The 22,487-nt window shown below is 41.3% G+C and overlaps 1 protein-coding gene across 4 annotated transcripts in view; it reads left to right on the top strand.

The window, feature by feature from the left end:
• Positions 1–22,487, top strand: part of UNC5D (unc-5 netrin receptor D) — a 164,505-nt gene that overhangs the window by 6,072 nt on the left and 135,946 nt on the right. The window contains exons 1-3 of one of the 4 annotated variants that reach the window (XM_068662267.1): positions 9,192–9,425; positions 9,725–9,864; positions 12,540–12,634. The gene's annotated coding sequence lies outside the window, so the exon portion shown is untranslated. Of the gene's footprint in view, positions 1–9,191; positions 9,426–9,637; positions 9,865–12,539; positions 12,635–22,487 lie in introns of those variants that run through there. The other 3 variants (XM_068662265.1, XM_068662266.1, XM_068662268.1) reach the window with 3 other exon arrangements.

Here is a 22,487-nt window from a genome sequence, read left to right as displayed (position 1 = left end):
TCAGCACATACAAGAAATCACAGATAAAATAAGTGGAGTGAAAAGTGCAGACATCGGTTGGACTCAGCAAGGCGGGGACATCATTTCTAGTTTTTGTTTTCTTCAATGGATTTTCACCCCTGTGGAGTTCTTTGGCCAGGGGAATGGAGCAGGAAAGTGGTATGTTCATTTCAGAACAGCAGTTGGGGAAAAAAAAAAAAAAACTTTCTCTTTTAATGTTCCTAATCAATATTATCTTTAGTAATTTTCAGTGTGCTGGCTGTATGGTTCATTCCTTGTAACTATGAACTTAGGAACTTATGACTGGACTTGGGAAAAAATTAGCTAGCTAAATTCCAAACTGAAATTCTGATTTCCTTCCCCAGCCGTTGCCCAAGCCTAGAGGTGAATACACTATGAAGTGTTCTACTTTGAGCCTCCCCAGCTTTTCAGCCCTGGTCTCCTGTGTTGGATTTGTCCTACTTTCCAGCACAGCTGTGTTTAAAGGTTGACATGCCTTTGTTCTGGTCGGGCTTAACAGTCCCTGAAGAGTTACAGTTCCTTGCTGTAGCAAGAGTGACCCAAAATGCACATCTTCACTCTGAAGCACAGCTCTTGATCCTCTGTGTTGCTAACCATGTCAACAAGCTGTCCTTATCAAAGTTTAATTGAATTATTTCAACAAGGTAATGCACTACTGCATAAAATAATTTTTAATTGTTTTGTTTTAATTTAGGTGGCATGGAACAGAGAGAAATCAAATTGTTTTGGGAGAAAGGGAATGAAAGGAGGGGGGATTAGGACATGTATGGAGTAAACTGGTTTTACTCCTTCAGTTTTATGACTTATTATAAATTCATTCAGCACCACATCTGCATTTATTGGAAAATTTAAATCTTTCTTGCACAAAATGTTAGATGAGCAACTTACTGAATGCTGATGCATCAAGATTAAGGTTTTTAACTATATATATATGTTACATTACACATTTAGTATCTATGCAGGCACTAGAAAGTGAAATTCCTCATAGCTGAATCTCTAGTCCATGCTGGTTATTTCCTGTCCCTTTCCAAACTGATGCACCCGTTTCGCTTTGTCTTATCCTTCAGCTCAAGCTAACTGGATTCTTGAGTTGTGAAGTTTCCGTTTATTAGGGAATTGTGAATTCCAGGCCTTGGCAATAGTTGTTTTTTGGCTGTTCATCTCTTTCTCAAACAGTGAAATATGTAGTTTGGTGGTAGGTGAAGTATTAGCATCCGTTCTTATTCTCATGATCATAACGGTGTGATTGGGCTGTATTAAAAAGAGATGCTGAGCAATTAGGGACTCACTACACTCATTCATTAGAAAACTATAATGTAAGAGAATACTTTAAAAAAAGTTCACTTGCCTTCCACACAAAATATTAATAACAGAAGCATTTTCAGGTGACTCGTACCACTTCTGCTGGAATTATCACTGTGTTTTAGGTATTTTGAGTTTGCACCTAAAAGATAAACTGTCTGTATTGGATCTTACAGAAATTGCAGCAATATTTATCCAGGAAAAATATGAATTGTAGTGAACTCATAATGTGACCTGACTTGATCTCGGATTTTGCACTAAAATAACTGAGATCCTGTTCACCCAATACCTTGAATCTTTGGCTGTAAGTTGGAAAGAAAATCAGTAGTAATTCTACCTGAAATACTGAGCTTTGGAAAGTTGAATTGATGAATATCAGGGGAGTTACTTCTGACTTGTATTAACCTCGTATTGATGGCAGCTTTCCATTGTCTGAATTTGTTGGTGATTTTCTTTGGGACTTCTGCACTGAAATGAGCAATAAGCGTTTAGTCCCGCAGAAATCAGCGGAGCCTGCTCTGATGTGCACTGACATCAGGACGGTGCTCACCACATGGCGGTGTTTAACCCTGCTTAGTTTTCGTGCCCTCTTAACTTACAGGAATAACTACATTTTGTGAAGGGCTTACTGTTTCATTTAAGAGTCTTAAATGAAACACATGGTGCTTGCTGGGAGTGTGAATGAGCCGGGCACACCATCTCCGGCATTGTGAGCGTGCCAGAATGCCGGGCTATTTTGGGACGAGGCACCAGACAGAATTAATGCGGTCTCTGACAGAAATCAGTCCAGGGTTTTGGTATTACTTATTCTAAGGCTGAGGAGAAGGGTTTCTGTTTTGTCTTTAAAACTGTCACACCCTTTTCAGCTATTCATATTAAGAGCTGCCGTAGCAGTCACAAGATGGATTTCATGAAAATTGGATGTCATCTCCTTCACTAAATAGCCAACTGGTGCGGAGAGCCTAAGTGAGCTGGTGATTTCCCTCCAGAGAGAGTTTCATTTAAATTAGTGGATAAAACTGATACTTTTTCAGAACATCTGTTCCTGCTTCTAGACTCTTAATTGTGGTGGTAATAATATTAAGTGCAACTCTCCATTTTTTTCTCACCCCTGTTTTCTAACTCTTGGCTCCTGATATTGTTTAGCAATGTTAATCGGTCTCGCTGCTTTCCTGCTCCCCTTTATAGGCCTGCCTTTTTAGACGTAATAAGACTTTGTTTAAGCAAATATTTTACAAGCATCTGTGTCAGTCCTTTTGGTAAGCTCAAGACTTCGTGTTGTGGCAGGGTTCTAATAGGCATTACAATCTTATATCAGATGGACCAAGGGGAAAAAAAAGCATAAAAGGCAATTAAAAGACAACCCCTATCCATGTCTAGGTAAACAAAACATATGAAAATAACTCTATTAGAAGCCTCCCATGACTGATACGCAGAATACCTTCTGAGTCACTGCCAGAAAAACAAAAATAAAATAATTACTTTTAATGCAATTTACCATTCTACATTTTTAGAAGTCCATTGAGTCACTTGAGGTATTCAGATTTTCTGCAGACCTACCAATAATCCCTATAAAACCTCTCAATTTTAGGAGTCAATTTTCTGACAAGATTTATTTGTAACATCATAGCCTATTATTAACATCATAAACTTTATACCCATATGAATGTGTTTGACTATCCGTGCAGTGGTGATGGGGAACTCACAATGCTTTGAATCACTGCATGTATAAACCCAGCTCCTGTGGTCTTGGTTCACATAAATAATTTGGCATATTACCTGTATTTCATCTCTTCGCTTCTCAGTTCTGTTTCCAGTTCTAAACGAAGTGCACTTGGTGGCATCTCACTCATTCCTGCTCCTTGTCTTCTGTATTGCAGTCATCTTGCAGTCAGGACAGTGCTGTGCCTCTCACACAAGTTCCTAGCTTTCTGAGTAGCCTCCTCAGAGACAGTTTGATGAATTTTTTATTTCAAAGAATTAAAAAGCTGCGTTTAAAAGGTTATTTTGTGACACTAAATTGCATGAGCTTTAAAAAATGTGGGAGACCTTCCCTCTCAGTCTGCAGTTTTTAAGTTGACACCTAATGATGTCTACTACTGGATAAATAGAGGACAGGTAATAATGAAATTTGACAGTGCTATCCATCTTGCTGCATCCTAAATGGGTGTCAGCTGAATTCCCTTCCCTATGAACATTGCTTCGTCAGCCAAGCAGGGTCCAAAGAGTTACAATATTGATGCATTAACGCCACTCTTTAAAAATATTGCTACGAAAATTTGTGTGTCTGTGTTTTCTAAAATCACTTTGTATTTTGGAAAAAAAAACAACAACAACATTTCCTTGGGTTTTTCAGAGCTGGCTTTTCAGCCAGACAAGACATGCGAGTGTTCTAAAAATGCCCTGCTGCCATATCCACAAGTTCACCAACATCAGCACTAGCAACACTGACAGCCCTGCTGAAGGAGGCCTCCAGCACTTCTCAGGCCGTTGATTCGTCACCAAGCAAAACTGATGGAGTGACAGAGACAGACAGAAAGGAGCTAGCAGGTTATCCGGGTTGGGGTTTCCAGTGCTGGAGCAGCTGGGGTCTGAGCTTGTGTTGTCAGTAGAAAAATCAGAGTGTTTGTAAACAAGTCTGCTGCAGTGATTGTGGCGCATAAACGCAGCGGATCCACGCTGCTGCAAGCACGTTCAGTCCCTTGAACTCACAGAAAGTGTTTGGAAATCAGCAGCAAAGGGCATTCTGTATTTTTTCCTTTTCAAGAACAACACTTGCTGCAATCAGGTAGAAAATAAACATCCTTTGATGCGGTAATTGTGGCCATGCGTTCCCCTCAGAAATTACAGGGATTTTATTCATTAACTTTTTGAAATGTTGTGACTTGTAAATTTGTTTTTGGAGTCTTTTTTGATTTGATTTGTTTTGTGAGTTGTTTTGAACACTTTTCTCCCCTTCACTTATTTATTACTGTTCTTAAAAGCTGGTATCAAAAGAATATAAAGCCTTTTCTAAAAGAGCGTTGCCTGTTCCAGAGCTCTTGGTTTGTGGGGAATTTATTATGCTTTAACTCAGTAGAGATTCTTCTAAAAAATTCTCAACAAAATGCTCAATTCTTTGCTTCCTCACAACCTCTTTTCTTTCTTCAAAGGTGTTTGTTTATCAGAGGGATTTCTTTTCACGGTGTGTACAATAGAACTGTATTTGTGGATCTGTCTTTCTTTTTTAATGTTTTTCTGTATTCCAGCTTTGACACTAATCAGTTCTTTGTATTAAAGCCATGCCAGCAGTACGGGCGTAGTGACAGAGGTCGGGGGCTCTCCTGGGGTCACAGGAGTGTGCGGGAGGCAGGACAGGACTGCTTCTTTGCTCCTTCCTCCCTATGCCCGCTGCTCCCAAAGCAGCTTGTCCCGTGGCCTTTCTGCCTGTACCGATCTGTAGCACTTGAGATCGATTTGTATGCTTGATTTGGCAACCTTCTTTTGGCTTGGGTCTTGGCACTCTGGTATGTCCTTAATCCTGTAGATGCAAAAAAGCCTTCTCTATCTACTTTCTTCACTCTCCCATTTGTTAACTGGGTAGTTCGTCTGTTGACAATTGCTTGAAGTAATGCATTCTGTAGGAATGGTTTTCTTGCTTAGGAAGAATCCTTCTCTCTGCCAATGAATCTGTCATATTCTTTGTAGTGTATGTTTTTATGGTCCTACGATGTTTATATTTAAAATAATTTTACCTACATATTCCCCCAGTACTATTTTCAGAATTACACTGCCTACAAAGTGATCTCCCAGAAGTATTTTTTTGTGTGAAGAAGTAAAGAGTAAAAATGGTTAAATCAGACCTCTGACACACAAAAAATCACACGCCCCAACTGTGATTGTGGATGTCCAGACACTACTTCAAAAAAGTAGCATTGATACAACTTCATGTTTCTTCCAGCTGCTGATCTGGAGGTTGATTCTCAGCACACTGGACTATTCACTTGCAGAGTTCAGCAATAATTTTAGTCGTGCTTTAAAGGCAGCGACTTGGTCATACCAAGAAGCAGTGTTTAAGTGTTGTTTCTAAATCCAGACTCTGATCTAGAGCATTCAGCAGAGTGCAAGGCTAAGTTTCATTGAAGGGACAGTCTCCCTGAGCTAGGGCAGTGCTGCGGGATGCCCAAGGAGTTTTCTTTCCTTAAGCTGCGTTGGATGAGGATCTCCATTTCTGATTTAAGAAAGGAAGAAATGTGAAATCAAAGGGACTTCTTACTAAGTTTAACAGCACTCCTGTTTTTAGTAACTGCATTACCTCAGCTGATGATGCAATGGGGGTGACTAATTGCCTTTCTTATCCTTCAGACAAATTCTGTAGAGGTTCCTATTGTTGCTTTGTGTATGCCTGAGTGAACCGCTGATCGTTCTGAAATGTTGTCATGAGAAGAACCAATTATATCCTTAAAACTGCATTTAAATGTCAATAACCAGGCTCCCAAAGACGTGCTGGAGATTATTATTAAAATGATCATTATAGGTGGTATTAAAGTCATTATATTTAAATAAGAGCACCTACAGTCACACAAAACCATGGTAAAAAGCCTATGGGCCTTCACATTCCTTGCTGCAAACAACTCTCAAGGCAATAGCAGGTTTTCCTGGTTGTTTAGTTATTCCAGAGTAGCTCCCGAATGCACTTCGAAATGTCTGGTATTCACCTTTCCTGGACAAAGGAACTAGGATGCGTTGTGTCATGAGCTCAGTCCAAAGCAGTGGTTCCCCTGTTCCTCTGTGCATAAACGGCTTGACATGAGGTGTTGCCAAACACGATGCCAAGGCAGTCCTTCTAAATTTGAGGAGTGCTCACTGCAGTGGGAAGAATTTATTGGCCATTTAACAGCTGTGTGTAGTGCACTCAAAGGATGAATAAACAGTAATGAATTGGAGCAGCTTATGCTTTATTTATTTATTTTTGGTAGTGGAATTGGTAAGTAGTTTTGAATTATCTGGGCTGCTTCTAGTCCTTGCAGTAGGTAATTATCTGTTAGGCTTGCGATGATTTGCACAGTACTCTGTCCATCTGCATTTCACCTGGGGAAATCCGTGGTACGAGCTGAGAACAGCTTTGCTGGCTTTGGCGGGGGGAAGAGAGAAAGTCTTGTTATTTTCAGAGTAGAGCTGGCAGATTGTCATTGTTTCTGAGCTTCTTGTTTTACTGCTGTCTTGTGCTAGTGACACAATGTTCCACGGTTAGGAAATGTCAGCTTCATGGATGAGCCATCCAATGAGAATATCAGCCCTCTCCCCAGGATGAGATGTTGGCTGGGAGGAGTAAACTGCATGCATGCAAATCTCTCTCCTGGAGTCAGTTAAAGAGTTAGAGGGAAGAAAAATCATCCTGCCTTTTCTTCTCTGTTAACTCTTTGTTTCCATCTTTCAAAACCATAAAACTCTCTATAGATGTTATTACTGATATACATGTTAATGCGTATCTTATTTAGCTTTCTAAGCCAGGTGCACACATGCCAACTGTAACAGCAAAAACAGATGGTCGAAGTTGCTGAGGTCCCCTGGTATTTTTTGAAAGAGGGGATATTGTTCTGAATATCCTGGCTAATTATACTGTATGCAGTCACATTTTATCTGTGTTTTTCTCTTCTTTTGTTTGAGCAAGCTAGGATTTTTTTTTTTATTCTAAATTGAAGGTGATTTGTTGTTTAGAGCAGAGCACAAGCAGAATTCCTGCTTTTCCATAGCAGTTGAAGGGTAAGACTCAGAAACGCGTGATGCTTGGCTAGCTATTAAGAGTTTTTAAGATTTAAGATTTTTGAAAAAAAAGTATGTGAGAAAAGCTGGTTGAAATGAAGAAGTGTTTCTGAATTGGAAATTCAATATTTGTATTAAGTAAAATTAAGCCTAAAAGAAAATTAGAAAATATACTTTAGATTGTTTATATTTTCCATAAAATATACATTTAAGAGTGAGGGCAAAAGAAACAGTATTACTGTCAGAAATCACTGGTGGCAAGAATTAATGTGTAACGTTGTGACAGAATCTGGAGCCTTTCTCTGATGCGGCTGATACTGGCCAGAGTCAAGCAGCGTGCTGCCAAGGAGATTTCTGCCCAGGCACTTACTGAATTTCTTGTGGTCTGTGAATTCAGCTGCCTGATCCTGCAAATACACATACTTCAAGACGATTTGGAAATGAACAAGGTCTGCAAAATACAAACATAGCAACATAGTCTGAAGATTTTTTTCTGTCTTTCTTACCTGCTCGTTGAGAACAAAATGCTTATCTACTGGTGATGGGAGCTAGGATGCTAAGATGAGTAAACCAGGGTTCTGGATACGGAACCAAGATCGTGGGAAAAATACACATGGGGAAAGATTACGTTCGTGACTGGAAGACAGGTATTGGAAAGCATGTACTGTTCAGATCACGTAGAAGTAAAGGTTAAATTGGTCAAATAGCATCATACATCTGTGAATGAAAAGACACAAGCTAAGACTCTGTGAACAAAAAATCCACTTAGATCAAAATCAATTTTAGGAAGGATGTCAAATGATTTAACTAAAATAGATCTGCAAAACTTCCTCAGCCCCTCACAAGCAGATCTTAGTAATGTCCACACCTCTGCAACCAGAACTGTGTCATTGTAGATCTTTGCTTTTCATATAGAGTGTAGAAAACAAATGCTAATGTGGACAAAATATTCCTAGATGAAATTTAAAAGCCATCTTTCCCAGTTCATCATTGAACTTCAAGGAGGGAAACTCTGATGTCTTTGCCTCAGGCACCTAAAAATTCCTTTGGAATACTTCACATGATCTGAGTTAGATCTGTTCAAAAAAGACCTCTTGCTGCCTCAGCTGTAGGGACTGGCAAGGCCAGCTGAAAGACAGCATCAGTGCTTCCAGAGTTTGTTCATTTGAAGCTGTTTCCTGCTTCCTCAAATATCAAAAATGTCAGGAAAACATCGGGGCCTTAGCAGGAGGGCCTGCACAGAGCAGGGAGCTGCGGTTCCCCCATTTCACTCACACACAGGTAGGCCCCGGTGCTGGAATACGAGGTGCCCTGAAGAAAACCCCAGGACCTCCTTTCTGGGAGTCTCCCAAGACCTTGCTTTTGGGTGCAAGGAAGTCCTGGTCCGGTCACTGCAGTTGTGCTTTGCCCAGCTCCCTCCCCTCCATGGGCACACGGAGGCCAGGCCTCACCGGGCAGCGGCCTCATGCTGCAGCCCGAACAAAGTCTGCGGACACATCAAACAGAACCACGCCAAGCCCTTTTAAATTGGATCCGCGTTTGTTGTCCTATCGAAATACATATGGATGAGGAAGATAAAATTATTTTTTTGAAGACCAGTTCATTAAATTCTGAGGAATGTATACGACATACCTGCTGCTGTTCTTTAGTTCATTGTGAATATCCTTTTTATCAGCTGCCAAGTCCCTTTAGTGATTTCTCTTTCATGATCTTTTTTTGAGATAAAACAATGCATTTTAGAGATGCTACTGATGCCTTCAATCTAGCATCTGACCAGAAAATTGTGTTCCCTCTCGCAACTTCTTTTTAAACTTTATTTGGTGTCTGAAGTCACCTTACAAACCCTTTACTACCAGTTGAACCACTAACACCAGTGCCTGTAATTCCCATGACTTTAGTAAGAAGAGCAGCATTCCCAGAAAAGTGGGGGTTATTCCTTTTTCTTAGGCTAGAGGGAGATAGGCCATGCAGTAACTCCACAAGCACAGGGATCTATTTCTTTTCCAGCTGAGCTGTGTTCAGGGCCCACAGGTGCTTTCCACCCATTGCCACAGTTAAGCACAGCCAGCTGTCTGCACTAAGCCACCTGGTGGTGTTAAAGCAGTGCATTCTCATAGCAAGCAAGAGCGTGGACATGGGACTTAATGCAGCTCATCTGATGAATAGTAATTAATGAAGCCAGAGCACTTCAGCTGATTGTGATCATCTGCACAGACCCCCTGGATAGCACCACTCCCAACACAAAGCAAGCTCTTTGTGTGTCCCGGTAGAGGAGAAAGTTAAGTAACTGGAAGCATGGCAGAGCCGTTCTAGCTACTCAAGCATTAACAGATAGTAATTAAAAATCAGGACAAGAGGTAGGCTGCTCTTTGTTTTCTCTGATTCAGAGCTTGTCTGTCAGTAATGGGGAAGTCAGAGAAGCTAAGTGGGGCTTTGGGGGATGGGACAGGTGTTCTAGCTGGTTTTCTTACATTAGCTCAGTGCTTGCTTGGAAAGCAGAAAAATATGGCACATGCATGCAGTGGAATTGATTATCTGAAAAATAAAAGGTTGCATCTGGTGCCTTTAGCACCAAGAAACCTGAGAGAGTCCAGGGATGTGACACAGCTCTCAGCCTGGTCTAGAATTGCTGAGTGTTTGTTCTGGCTGCACAAAGACCAGGATCCACCTCAAGGGGGCTGACATGTTATTTGGCTGACTCAGAGAAGTGAAAGAATGAAGTCAAGGTAAAGAAACTGCTGTGTGGCAATTCCCTCCTGCTGCTTTTGTTTCACAGAAGATCATTAAACCTTAAAGGTAAGAGAGACATTGTAACCCTTTCTTCCTTGTGTCCTAAAAATAATGGCTGTGTTTAGAAAAGCAAATACAGGCACTTTGCTTTGTAATGAGATTTTTGAAAATGTATTTAAGAAACTATCATCTCCCAGGAGTTAATTGATATTAACGTTGGTATCTCTCCTGGTAATAAATTGCAGGAAAGGAACAAAACTTTCCACGGTACAACAGGAATCAGCAGCTCCTCTTTTCTCTGCTCTAGCTTTCAGCACAGAGCAGCAACTGCATGCTGCAGGTTTGACCCCAGAGAGATAAGGGATTTCTCTGGAGCATGATTTTCATTCTATCCTCCCACAGTGATCTAACAGAGTTTGTTTAATAACGTTCCTTTTGTTCTGGCAGATAATCATGGGCTGGCCCAGATAGCATCACAAATTTGCTCCTTTCCGATAATAGGATCTTATCAGGGTTTCAGCAGCATATACCATTTTACAGGATATGGCTTTAATTAAAATGACAATATGGAAGAGCAGAGGTCAGGTTCCTTAGTCTGGCATCTCTGTAACATCAAACTGGAAAGGGACAAGGTAATAAATGTCTTTCATCTAGTAGGAGAGAGAAGGTAGAGAACTATTTTGCTGGCATTAATCATCTGTTGGCTGGAGTGACTGCATTTGGAAGGTGTAGGGTAAGCTGTCTGTAAAGAAGTACAGTGCCTATAGACTGCTGCTAGTTTCCCAAAAGGACTAAAAATGAAGTGGTAGCGGTTATACCTTGCTTTTCAGTCTTGGGAATCCCTGGATGGGAACCTCATGGCTTGTGGCACGAAACACAAGATTATTGGAGTTCCCTATCCGCTGTGCAGTGCGTGCTACCCAAGGAATGCATAACTTGAAGCTGTTCAGTGCCTTCCACCAGCACTGGCACTGAGCACGTTGTGTAGATAAGAAACTTTTGGCAGCTCTCTGAACACGCTCTTCTGTGCCCCACGCAGAGACAGAACTCCAACCTTAAAGTTCACATATCACAACTCAGGAATCAATAGTAGCCCCCAGCCAGGCAAAGGTTCCTTATCTTTGTGCTGCTTAACGCTCCCTGATAGAGAAATCAGGGAAGGAACCTGCCTTATCTGTAGCAAAGGCTGGCTATCAACCCCCCAGCCCTGCATTATGCAGAGCCTTCCCTTCTCTTCCCATCCGCCATCTCAAGAACTCTCTGCAGTCCCTGGTCCTGCTCACCAGCTCAGCTTTGCATTGACAACAGCCTGTTCTCCCTCACCCTCTCCATCAAAGATCAGTGGGAGCCCAGGTTGTGCCGTGGTTACAGACCCACGGAGGTAGTGATGGTGTCAATAGCTGGGGAGAGGAGAGGAAACTTCTCAGTAACGATTCTCCTCCAAGAGCGGGTTGATTCCTCGTGACCCCAGCTTTCTAATGAGCAAGGGGCAGCAGAAGCTCGAGGAGACAGCGTGCTTATGTGGGACTTGAAGTTACGCCTCGTTCTCCAAGTTGCAGCTCTCTGCTGCTGTCGCTACCTCTGTCTTCTGGAAGTTTTCTCCCTTTGAAGGTGCATCTGTGACACAGCAGCACATCAAAGCAGGCACCTACCTTTAAGCGAGTGAACATACTGGAAGTTTTCAAGTACTAAGCACCTTCTAAATTGGACTTTCATTCTCTTAACGCTGTAATGCAATCAAGGCTAGTTATATGATGTCCTACATAACAAGAGATGACAATGGATGAAAAGGAAAAAGAAATCAGCTGACTTAAGGAAAAATAATTACTCTTATTCAGCAAGGCTGAAGTTAATATCTTTGAATTGTTGAATTCCCTGATAAATTCTCTCTCTTAGGAGTTTTTTTTTTATTATTATTAATCTTGGTGCTTTTCTTGCTTTGTTTTATTCCTTCATATGTATTTTGTACCTTTGAAAAGCTGAATAGAAGTGTTTTATACCCTGTCGTTGGCTTTGAAACCAGAGGAAAAGAAAATCATTCAATGTAATTCCTTTCCTGTACTTATAGTTTTTATTCCCTTGCTGAGTGTCATGTTCTAAATGCCTGATATGTTTGGCTTTGGGGATATAACGTAAAACAATTATTATTTTTTTTCATATCAAGGTCATGGTCACTTGCAATACACTTTTCATTTTCACAACACTGGAAGAAATGGTTTTGTCTGATTCTGCAAAATTCCTGGACTTACTAAAATGTTCATGTGTATCTAACTGCATATAAAATACAAACTTCTTATTTAAAAAAAATAATAGATCTGTGTTCTGGTGCAGAGAGCACAAATAGTGCTGTGAGCTGAAGCACTGGAGACTTCCTGTACTGTAGGAACTTTATAGCAAGTCACAGCTTTGCTTCTAATTGAAGTGCGGTCTCCTGGTAATGTTAGTCCAGTGTCACACTCCCAGTTAAAAATATAGTATCTGGCTTAAAAATGTGACACCTTTTTATTGGAGTTCATTATAAGTACCCTTTAAATAATCAGTAATTACTATCCTTTAACCTTTAGTTCTATCTTAAAACAGCAGTAACTTAATGTTATTTTATTTTAAGTATTAAGAGAAGACAAAATCATTATTTCAAAGCAGTTTAAGTTTTTGTCATGTGATGCATTCTTCTAATAACATCATAATTATTGTTTCCTGCTCTGTCATATTCCTCACTTCCTCACAAATTTTCTTTATAGCATGATCAAGGAATTGTCTACTTCAGCTGTTTGAGTGTGGCAGCGCAATGAAAACTCGAAGCATGAAGGCTGGAGACTGAAGGAAAAACTCCCTGGTAAGTTCTGTGTTCTTCAAAGTTACGTACTTCTGAGTATGCTCTGTTTGTTTTTTTTTTAAATGAGAAATCATATGCAAAGTGGTATCCAATTACACCATCCTATGGACTTGCATTACAGTCTCACCTAGTTTCTACAAGCAAAAGTTGGAGCCTTGCTTTGTAGGAATTGTGCAGAGTGATAGATGGTGCCTGATCCAGGTGCACTGTGCTTTAGCTATATAACATGGCATCAAAAGTGATAAGGGAGATAAAACTCCTCTGAGTGAATTGACCAGTCCTAAGGTCTTCATGTTAGTGGCTTCCTGCAGCCCAAGCTAGTGTCCTCGTGTTTTTCCTCCTTCAATTCATTATAACAGAATTTAAAAAATAATGTACAAGTGGTGACCTTGGATAATTTATCTGTGAATTTTGAGGAATGCTTGACCTCAAAAAATTCTTCCAGTAGTGATACGGGAGAAAGGAGAGGTAAGTTGTTGTTTTTTTTCTTTTTGTCTAGGTTGAAATAAAATTTTTAGTGTCATAATTGTCTTTTCTTTTACCTGTTTGGGAGTTGTAATCCACCTGTGAGAAACACTTCTGGAGGCTCTGCTGCCTGCAATACAAATGAGAGAGGAATTGTGCGTCAGTAAATATATTCAGTTCTGGTTTGTTTGTTTGGCTTTTGTTGGATTATTTTATTTTGCAATGGCAAATACCTGAACTATGATAGAAAGGTGTCCAAGTAATACTGAAGGTGTGCTTTATGCAATGCCTAGTTCCTGAGCAGAGTTAAGTTGCATACAAATAAAACATTGAATGTGGATGAAATACTTTAAACATACTCTAAGCAAAATATTTCCTTCTATGCATATCTGCCAACAGTTGACTTACGTGGATGTATTTTCATTTACTAAAGCAGATGTAATTAAATTCTTAAGATACCTTGATGATCAGACAAAACTATTCTGAATAATTTTTCCTGATAAAACATTAACGTGTGAACTCAGGCCTGGGTAAGTAAAGTTGAGGGGGGAGGGAGCAAACAAACAGAAAGTGAAACCCCTGCATTCCACTTCACGTTTTTATTTTCAGAGCTCAGTAAGTTTTCCCTATAGGCAGAGAAAATTCTACTTCATCTTTCATAGAAGGCCACTTCCACTAAGCTACTGACTTCATGGTCTCTCGTGTGATTGCTTATGACAGAGTTCATTGTATTTTGTTTGAGAACATAATTAAGTCTTTAGTACATGACAGTCGAGTGGCTAGACAATGTTACAGTGCTTGCTGCTTCCCTCTACTGCTTGTAACTAGAACTGCTTGGAGGTGGTGGAAAAAACACCTGGAGCTTGGTACCATTTTCAGGACAGGTTGCTTAATTCTGTGTGGTCAACTCCTTTTATCAATTTTCACTGTAATGTGTATGTCAAACTTTAGGAAAGCATTTGTGGGGCTTGTTCTTGACAGGTGGAATAGGTTAATTTATCTGAAAAAGAAGCAATGTTTTTCTAGATGGCAAAGGGATTATTGAAATGCTGAGCAGAGGCTCTTTTCTCCATTCCTGTCTATAGGCTGTTTCTCTGATGCTGCAAAATGTATGCTAAACATGTGCTGCTTATTATCAAATGCTAGGGTAGATCAGTGTTTTTCACTTGTCCATGCCTGCGGAAAACAATAGGAAGAAAGAGTTCGCCCCAGTAAGCAGCTTCTAAGCACTGCTGGCTGATAGGGGATGTACAGTGGGATTCATCTTCACTTTAGCACTTTAGCTAAATTGCCCAAATCTAGTAAAGTGAACCCAAGACAAATTAGACTGAAGTCATGTGGCAGGTTTGCTAGCTTTAGCATCAGAGTGCAGTTACTCTTAACGGTATTGATAGCATGGTACACAAGAGGCAAGGAATATTGGGTTAAGTTGGAAATGTGAGCGCTATCACCACAGCCCATTAAACCAATTGATGTCGCTTTCTTTTTTTTTTTTCCTGTACATACACAGAGCTTTTATTTTTTTGGTAAACTGCTTGAGTATGTTAGCTTAATTTCGGAGAGATTTCTCAACAAATTGTATGCTGAGTACGTTGCAGGGTGGGGAGAAAAAGATGTTTATGCCCAGCTTAAGGGGGGCTAAATGCCATCAACAATTATTTTTTGGAGACAGAGGCAGTCATCCTATCGCATGAACAATATTAACCATGTATTTTTCTTCACCTGCTTTGTTTATTACTACCTTGGAACAGTTTTTTGTGTGGGAGAGTAAACAAGGTGAATCTGAGTGCTCATCAGCCCAGAATTACAAAGCTCAGAATGCTGCAAAGCTGCTGCGACTGGTGCCTGCCTGACAGGGCAGCGGGTGCATTACTGGGTATGAGCAGTAAGAATAAAAACCTGTAAAACTTAATAGAAGCAAGTTCTGGGGGACTGTCTAATCTGTAACTGGGGGAATTTTTAGGAAAATTCATAAGTTTAAAAAAAAAAAATCTATCTCTGCCAGATATAAACTTTATGAAAACATCAGAGCATTTGGCACTATCCACAGAATGATGACCTGTTCATATTCTGTGGGAACTTTTATGAAAAGCAGTTGAACTACAGCTCTACAGCAAGAGCTCCTGTCACAAAATCTGCTTTGTTGGTGGGCGTTTCAGTGCCACCATGACGTGCTGTGCTGCTGATGCAGGAATACCTGGTAACTGCAGCACTAAAGGACCGCAATTGCCACTTCCAGAGCACGCAGGCTGAGTCCGTGGGTGGTTTTGTAGGGGGGTCATAAAAAGATAACTGAAGAATGAAGTTACTGATTAGTTTGAAATCCCTGTGCAGGGGTCTGCAGCCTCAAGAAAATGTTTTTAGGGCTTCACATACTGGAACAGTTAGCTACAGTTGTATAAATTTTGATTTTTAACTGCATGTTTCCTTGTAGGAAATAGCTTACCGTTCACTACAATAGATGGCATTAGTGTATTGCTTGTCTGTGAGGCGCTGCAGTGAAGTTGTTGTGGGCTTCTTGTTTTGTTTTTCCTATCAGTTCCACATGGGTGATGTAGAGATAAAAACTTGTTTTGTGGAAGAGAGAGGAAGCCAGACCAGCCAGCGAGCTCAGAGTTGTGCAGGTGGTTTGAGGAGTACTGTGGGTGGCAGGCTTTAAGGCTGCGGTTATACTCAGAGGCAGCATCATTAAGTAGGGTTTTGCAGCCAAGACCTCTTGTTCTTACCCACATACCACTCCCTGCACTGCACATTTGTATGATGTGGGGGAATCACATCGCAAAATAAATGCAACTTGAAGAAAATACTTTCTAATTAGTATATTTAATTCAGATCTGTTTCACCGTCTACTGCACAATGTGGCTGTCCGGTACCTTTACTGGCACAGCCCTTGCCCTGTGGTGAGACTGGCAATGAGAAGCTGGGGCAGAGGGACCCAAAAGTGCTGACAGTGACAGCCAGCTGGTCAGTGCCAAAGCCCACCTTCAGTCTAAGGGACTGAATGTAACTTCCACTTATTATTTTCTTATCTACTGTGTATTTACAAACTGAAGGAAAAAAAGGTGTGAATATATGAGAACACTCTGAAGCTGAAGCATAAAATAAGTGTTTGAGCAGCGTGCGTCTATTACCAGAGGCTGTGCTTTCTTTCAAAATGGGGAAAGCTAATAGCAGAACAGCTTTTCTCACAGAAATCTCCTCTTAATTCAGGAACTGGTTGTGATGTTTGTGTTGCTGTCATCTCTCTGCACAATCACATCACTTGCTCAGCTGTAGTAGGTTCCTTAAAGTCTCTTGTCAGTGTTGCAGCACTCTCTCATCACTGCCACAGAACACTTGTTCATCTCTTGGTGGAGCTGTACAGATCCTTTGATGTGTTCTTTAAATTACAGTTGTCTGAGATACTTAGTTTTTTTGTGTGTGTTTTCTTTTTTTTTTAATCAATGCCTTTGAGATGCTTGAGTTTCTCTCTTCTTCAAAATAGTTGAGCAATTGTAGAAGTGAGTGGATGGCCATTATCTGCTGCCCTCCTAGGGACGTGCTGTTGCATTCACACAACCTGCTTCTCCATCACAGTGCACCTGACTGAGCTGGAACAGAGCAAAACCCTCCTGGCACAGCCTGTGTATCCCAGTAGATCCTGGTTAGTGCCGTAGCAGGACATGCCACGTCCTGCTGGTCTCTGCTGCTTAATGATATGAAGTGGGGGGAACTGCTGGGCTAGTTGTTTGGTGTTTGATTTGTGTCAACTGCCCCTTTTCAGAGAATGATAGAGCTTGCACCCAAGTGTGCTTGCGTTGGTCCTCTGCCTTGTAGCTGAAATGATGTTGTAATAGTTGAGGAGCTGCTCAGCTGCTTGTCTTTCATTCACACCTGAGATCATCAAACAGTTGAGTTTTGTGATGTGTCAGTAATTATGAGTAATTCAGATCTGTACTTACTAGGGGGATGCCCTCTGCTTTAGTGCTGGAGATTAAGATGAAAATAATTGAGCAAAGAGTTCACGTCCCTATCCCCCTTTTCCTCTCGTTACTGAAAAGTCATTACTATATGACCATTTCAAAGGTACAATTAGGTAACTTAATAACATGACACCTGCGTATTTCGAGTCCTGTCAAAATTGAACTTAATTAGGTCAGAAATAATCTCTCATTTCTCATGACTCACTGTGAAGTTTCAGTGCACTGGTTAGCAAAATGGGGAGAAAAGCACTGCGTACGATGATCCCAATGCATTCAGTAAATCAAAGCAGGGCGAAGAGTCCCCAGTCAAGCCAAACATGTTTGCAATTTAAATGACTGGTGCCTGCTTCAGCATCTTCCCTGGAGCACCTCAGGCTTCACAGGAAGCATGTGGCAACAGCCAGGCTAAAACTCCGACCATCTCATTAACCCTAGTGCAGAGCATTAGCATCTCTTCGTGCTAGTTAACCAATGTTCCTTTGTCAGGTTTCATATAAATACTCTCTGAGCTTTTCTGCCCTTTTTTTTGGTGTGTTGTTTTTTTTCCCCCCTCTATTCTCCAATTATAAAGCTCCTTTATGGATTTCCATCATCTTATGACCTGTGATTCTATCCGTCTGTATTTCATTACAGGACTGCAATCACATGTAGTCACCGAGTGTCTCTCAGCCTTCGCTGGCTAATTGCCCCGAGAAGGTCTTTGTGAATTCAGCTTTTCGGTGCCATATAAGTTTGGAAGAAAAAAGGTGGCAATAACTTCCCACTTGATACGAAGGTTCTGAACTTATTCAGTAATAGCCTTTTGAGAACAACTCAGGCTACCTCTGACTGCGACTGAAATAGCTAGACATGTCACTCACTTCTCTTCTGTGAAGGCAGAACAGAAACAGCCTTGCTCGATGTTTCGTGTCCCTTGCCCTCGATCTGTACTCCTGCTCGCAGACAGCAGCATCCCTGCCAGCTCTGAACTGCACTGTGCTCTGTGCAGCAATGTTTGGAAGAAGCTCTTTAAAGTCCCTTACTGCTTGAATCCGTTACCTTTTTTCTTTTTTATTAACCTCAAATTACAAATAGCAAGGCTACTGAATTGCTTGTCTGCTCTCCTGCTGCTTTTGCTTTTTTTGTTTGCTCTCAAAGCACACATTCTAATCCATGCACATCTCATCCTTGCATCATCCATTTCTTGTCGTGCACCTCCCAATCCAAGTAAAAGTTCAGACAGGAGGATCAGAGCCAGGATGCTAAATCTGGAATAGATATTTAGTGAGTGACTGTAAAGGATGGGGAGTACCAGTGATGGACGCTTTCTATTTGCAGTCTGAGCTCTTTCCACAGAGGTTAGAGCATGCTGAATAGCTGTCTGCCTGTAATCCAGCAGCAGTCACAACAAAAATGCCTGGGTGTGTGACAAGTGAATGTAGGAGGGATTTGATTGTTAATTTCTGTGGGGAAATCTAAAAGGGTATGGAAACAAAATAATGGTAATTAATGCCGAAGTAGGAATTCTTCTTTGCCCAGCTGAAGGAAGTGCTGTAGGTAAAATTTCAAGAGCAGCTGATTTCTCCAAATTAAGACTCAAGGAGTGAATTGGAGTATTAAGATTATGACACTTTCTAAATGCCCATTTCTTATGATTTTAAAATTGATTAGTGAAGTTCAAATGTTCATCACCCCCTTGGCATGTTAATCCACGTTTTCATATTCTGATGCAAAGCCAACCACTTCAGCATTTTACTTTTTTATTGGATTAACTTTGCTCTGTGGTGTTTGTCGATTTTTGGAATGCATAAACACAGGAAAATGCAAATAGTTGTATTTCATCTTAGATTAATCAAATTAAAAGTATAGATTTTTAACTCATCAGAAATAATGCCTTATGACAGCTCAAATGGTTACTTAGCTTTAAAGCACGTGGGGCACAGTTGTTTAAAGAAGCATCACAGGCTTTTAAAGATGAATTTTTCCCCCACCGCTGAGGATGCTGAAGGTTTTTCTCTGGAATGAAAAGGTTCGTATCATTTTTAATTAATAAGGAAACCAAAAATGACACTACCATTTTACTAAAAATGCAGGATAAGGAAAAGATCTTTCAAAACTCAAACTAAGAGTTAGGTACATTGTAAAGAGCGAGACTACATTATGGATCAGAGGTAAACATGTTACTCTGGTATCTTGATGAAAGATAAGGTAGAAATTGGTATGTAAGCCTGCCGCTTTCTTTGTGCTTGCACTTCGGAGTACTCTATCAAGCAATGAGTTGGGGTTATATTACAGGGCAGAATAATGCAGAAACCCTGAGATTCTCCCAGATAAGTCTTGGCTTTAGAAAAGTAGATTTGAGCTTCCTGATGGGAAATCAAAATCATGTTATCAGGTGTGTGTTTGTACAGTAAATTATTCAGCCACTAGATGTCCTAATGCACAATGCAGATCTGCAAATCCAGCAGGAGCAGTGCTGTACCGGCATTACGAAGCTGGGGCACAAAATATCTAGATGATGAGCGTTTAGCCTATGGACTCCAAAACCACAGAATATCACTGAAGAAGCTGTGACTTCTGAAAATATATTCACAGAAGGCTCACATGCAGGCTGTGACTGCCTGGTTAATTACCATCATGGATAGATGCTATGCTTCTATGCTATCACGTCAGATGCTATACCAACTCAGTCTGTTAGGGATTGATTCTGAGCACCATGTGGCTGAATCTTGCATCCTGCTACTAAATACTCTTACTGTATTTTGGGTATTCCATCCTGTTGTTTTATAAGACTTGACAAACTCATAAAAATGCAGACCCACTGCTAAGGGCAAAGGTAATTTCAGGGTGAATTTCAACTGTTTCTATGTATTTGTGATGCCTTGCTCTGCTCAGCTGTTACTTCTGTGTTCAGGCACATAAGACTGGCTCTGCTGCTCAGACTGGAAGTGGTTCATCTGCCCTGCAACCTGCCTCTGAGAGGAGCAGGAGATGCTTAGGCAAAGTAGAGCATCCTTTTCATGCTCTTATCTTGACTGTTTTTCAGATCCAATTTTGTTTAGGGTGCTCTTGTGAGTGAGAGGAGGGGAAGGATAAATGTCCAAAGTATGATAAGAGCAAGGATGTTTTTTATTGACTTGTGTGCTGTTATGACGGAGCCCATTCCAAGTGCTTCACATAATTTCATTACTTACTACTTGCTACAGTTGGATGTTCTTGTCTACTCCTGAATTATTTACCTGTTGTACAGATGTGAATATTTGCATTAGAGCCAACTGGTACGTGTGTAATGTGCTGTGATATGTATCAATGAGTTGGGTGCATTTATTCTCCTTTTATCATTATATCCATTGTGCATACAATTTTTCAGATTCAACAGTCATCTCAGGTATGTTTTTAGTTGCAAGAGCTGCAAAACGAAGCAGCTTTGTTTTCACCTGTTCCTGAGAGCATGTCAGCAATGCCCTCCCCCAGCCTATTATCCGACGAGCAGGTGATGTGAATTCTGATTTATTGCAAATCACCTGTGGGCTCCTCCAAGGCTGTACATCAAATAAGGAACAAAACATAATCACCTGGCTGCAGGCTTCTGTGTTGCACTTGAGAAGAGATACGGACTGAAAGCACCTTTGCAAACTCAGCTGGAACATTTTGCTGAGCTTCCAGTGTGGAGGAGGTGATTTTTTTTATTTTTTTCCTTCAGGCTGTAGCCATGTGGTTTATTTGAAATTATTGGGATGTTTACATATTCTAGCCAGAAAAATTACTTTGTAGTTGTAAAGTGCTGGTTAATAACTTAATGTGGTTGAAGGTTAGAAATCTGTAGGCTCTTTAGCAGCTATCTCAATGGCACAGCCTGAGATGGAACCTGAGATGTGGAAAAATCATGCTCAGAAGAGTGGGGTGATGGCAGAGCTGAAGGCTCGAGCCAAGACTCCCCGTTAGGGCTCTGCCCATCCCTCCCACAGGCATTTTTGTGCCAGCTGAGTGCATGGCTGCTCTGATCGCCGCATTCAGGAGTTGCTGTGGCTTGCTGTGTTTCTCCTTTTTGCTTTCTGCTTAGTTTCTTTGTCAGCAGCTGCATCAAACTTCAGACTTTCAGATTCCAGGAAATCTCAAAACCCAGTTATGAAATATGGACTCTGTCAGAAAACAAACACGGCTTGCTATACAGCTTAACCCTTGCAATGCGAAGGATGAACAAACTTCTTCCTTCTAGCATTTTCAGCTTCTCCGTTAGTTTTTCTCCATTTTCCTCCAGTAGTGCCATTAATCCTCTTCGGTGGATTCCTGCCTTATCTTTCATTCTTGCTCACACCTTGATATCAGAAGGGAGATCACAGCTTTCCCTGTGACTTCCCTGTTAAAAGCTCTGCGTGGATGGCCTCTGTTAGAAATGGTGGCGTGTTGGGCTGTCGTAGCACATTGAAGCCTTGTTTCTGTAAGGTGCTGTACTATCGGGGTGTGTATCAGTGCCTACAGAAGGTAGGATCTCATCTATAACAGCATTTCCCCAGCTCAGAACTTGCTGCAGTCTGCCCCACACGATGTCTTTGGCTGTCGAACGTTTTGCTTTTTGTATTTCCAGGCGCCCTGACCGAAGCCACCAGCTGTTGCCCTCTTCTCCTTGTGCTCTCTTCCTTTCAGATTGCTTGATCAACGGAGAGCTCGATATTTTTATCTAAAGCACCAAACACTGACTCAGTGGCAGAGGCAAAAATAGATGGCTAGCTGAGCGTGAGGGGCTGTGTTTGTGCTGACAAGGGGGCACGGTGGGTGCTGGCGTGCAAACCTCCCCGGGTGCCTCCCCAGCCCTCTTGCCGTGTGGTTTTGGGGGTGATGGTGGTTGTTGGAACTCATTAGCTGTAGAAGTGACCTAAAAGGCTGTTGAAGAAAATGTATTTTTCATATATTTGCTCTCAGCCTTTGCCACTCTGCTCTCCGTTGTGAGCAAAGCCGGGCACATGCGTGACAGAAAGGGAATAAGAGATCTTCTGATGTGATGTTCTCAGATATTGATTTTTTTTTTCTCTCTTAAAATTCTGTTTACAAATTCCTTTTTCCTTAATTATTTGTTTCCAGCTGAAAACGGTACAAAGCTAGCCTGCAGGACCAAATGCCAAGCCTCGTCCTCACGTCCGTGTCACTAATCCCGTTGCGTTTTTCTAGAACTTACCAGCCAGGGGCTGCTGGGTTGGCAGCAGCTGCCGAGGGCATGGGGTGCGAGGAACGAGGACGGCATTTCAGGTTTGGGGTGGGTTTCTTTGTTTTTTGTTGTGTGTTTGTGCACTGCTGTAGTAGGTTGGCTAGCAGCAAGCCCTGCTGGCTGTCCCTAAAGGTGGCTTTTGGGGTCATGAGTGTGCCCCGTGTGGTTTTATCAGGGGGGACCCCACAGCGAGTGCTTGGGTAGCACCCATGGGGGGTTGTCCCTGGGGGGGGGATTGTCC

This window comes from Anas acuta, chromosome 27, assembly GCF_963932015.1.
Source record: "Anas acuta chromosome 27, bAnaAcu1.1, whole genome shotgun sequence".
Lineage (NCBI taxonomy): Eukaryota > Metazoa > Chordata > Aves > Anseriformes > Anatidae > Anas > Anas acuta.
The sequence above is the reverse complement of the archived record's forward strand: the minus strand, read 5'-3'. Positions and strand labels throughout refer to the sequence as shown.